Here is a 2,591-nt window from a genome sequence, read left to right as displayed (position 1 = left end):
GTTTTGTTCCTCTTGGCTTTGGTAGAGTAATTAGTGACTCTTGAGTTATCTAATTCCTTTGTTGATTGATAATTAGAAGTTGCTAATTGATTTGAATGCCTTTAAAGCTAGTCTTTCCTTTAGGAGTTGATTAGGACTTGAGAAATCAAATTGATTCATCCACTTGACTTTCCTCCATGGTTAGAGGTTAACTAAGTGGTAGCAATAGACAATTTGTTGTCATAATTGAGGAGGATAACTAGGATAGGACTTCTAGTTCTCATATCTCGCCAAGAGCTTTGTTAGTTGTTAGTTTACTTTTTTGCCATTTATCTTTCATGTTTCTTATCAAAACACCAAAAATAACTCATAACCAATAACAAGACACTTTATTGTAATTCCTAGGGAGAACGACCCGAGGTTCCAATACTTAAGTTTATAAATTTAGGGGTTTGTTACTTGTGACAAGCAACTTTTTGTATGAAAGGATTATTGTTTGGTTTAGGAACTATACTTGCAACGAGAATTCATTTGTGAAATTCTAAACTATCAAATATCCAATCATCAAAATGGTGCTGTTGCCGGGGAATTGCAATGGTGTTGTGTTATTGGTTATTGTATATATGTGAATATTGTGAATATGTTTGCTTTTTGCTTCTTTGTTAGTTTTTATTTTGTCCTCTTTATTTGTTACTATTTTTTTGTTTTTGCCTTCTCTTGCTATCATGAATTCTCACTTTGGCTATGAGTGTAGTTACAATTATGTTGTAGGTAATGGGAACTTTAATGAGAATGTGTATCAAGAATGGGACAATCAAAGGTAGGAGGAGCCATATGCATATGATCAATCTTCATGGCAACAACCTCCACCAATGCACTGTGAAGAAGAGCCATTTTTTGATGCATATCAATCCAATGGCTATGGTGAATCTCCTTGTGATTTTCAAGAACCACCACCATTTGCCTATGAGCTATATCCTCAACATAACCCTCAACCATACTCACAAGCCCCTTCTTACCAACCACCTCCATATGACCCTAATCCATATCCTTCATACCAACCACCTTTTAAGCCATATGAACCATACATGGAACCATCCCAACATCACCACTTTCAAGAGCCAACTCTATACCATGACCAAGATGAACCACCTCCAATGTATGAAAATTTTCAACCACAAGATGAATTCTACCTTCTACCACAACCTCACATGGAAGAATATTCATGTCCATCGATCTAAGAGCCATATAATCCTAATTATGATATCCAAGCAGAACAAGAGTCAAGGGATCATCTCAAGGAAGCATTGGATCAATTTCAAGCAACCATGGAGCATATTATGCAACAAATAGAAAAAGTGGAGAATGTTGAACCACCACACCCTAATTATGATGAACCACCCTCTTACTATGAACTCCTCCTCCAAAATAATGAACCCTCCCATCCATCCCAACCTCCAATGGATGACATCCTTGATGTCCTTATGCAAGGACAAGAGGAGATGACAAGGGATGTGCAACAATTCATGACTGCCTTGGACGAAGTGGTAAACCGGCTAGCATCCTAACTTTTGGAAACTCAAGGAACTCCCATGGCTGTATGTGGAGAATCAAAAGAAGAACATAGCATGAATGAGAGATTAGAAACTCCGGTGGAAAAGAAGGAATGCCACTTTCTATTAGAACAATTGGAGGAACCTATGACTATTGAAGAAAAGGAGGAAGTGGTTGAAGACTTAGGAGATGCGGAACCTCCATGGGAACCTAGAGTTATAGAAAACCCCTCCAAGAAGATTGAAGTTGATGTTGAGGAGGGATGTGCACAACCTCCAAGGTATATTCCATATGAAGACTTGGAAGGAATGGAGCGAGAATTGAGTTCCCTTGGTGATGAAGATCAAGCATCAAATCTTAGTGGTGGTGAATCCTTTGAACTTGAAGAACCTTCTCCCGATGAAGAAGAGAGCGATGTGGAGGTAGATTTCTCCCAACCTCCCATTTATGATTTAAATGATGGAGAAGAGTTAGATGAAATTGACAAACAAAGGATTGGATTTGAAAAATCTTGTGAAGAGGTGGAAGTCCTTATTAAAAGAAGAACGGAAGTTGAGTGCGCTTTGTCAAGATCTCTGGAAGCTTCTTTGCCTAGGTTGTCATCTATTCCTTCACTTGAGTGGGTAAAACTCATTTCTATTAGCTTCATTGTCCCACTTGAGTATGGTTTGCTTGAAACAGATGGTCAACTTAGGATGATTTGTGGGATAAAGCGTAAGAGAATAATGTTTAATGGATGGCGTTGTAAATCAAGGCTCATTTTGGTTGATACTTCAAGGCTTAGATGCAAGGGTTGGGCAAGTGCTCAATTGAATGGGTCTAAAAGGAGAGTTTGGTATCATATTGAGAATTCATCATGCCTACCACCCGGATGGACTAATAATAATGATCAACTTCAAGTCGGGTGTGGAAATAAAGTGTGGGATCCCGGATTACAAGAAGAGGATTAACTTTGGGAGCCCCAAGCTTATGAAGAACTCCATCAACACTTGGCTCAATCCATAGGGAATCTTGGGGCACAATGGAGAACCAAGCATTGGTGGGTGTTTCAAGATGAA

This window comes from Arachis duranensis, chromosome 4 (assembly GCF_000817695.3).
Source record: "Arachis duranensis cultivar V14167 chromosome 4, aradu.V14167.gnm2.J7QH, whole genome shotgun sequence".
Lineage (NCBI taxonomy): Eukaryota > Viridiplantae > Streptophyta > Magnoliopsida > Fabales > Fabaceae > Arachis > Arachis duranensis.
This window is presented reverse-complemented; position numbering follows the sequence as displayed.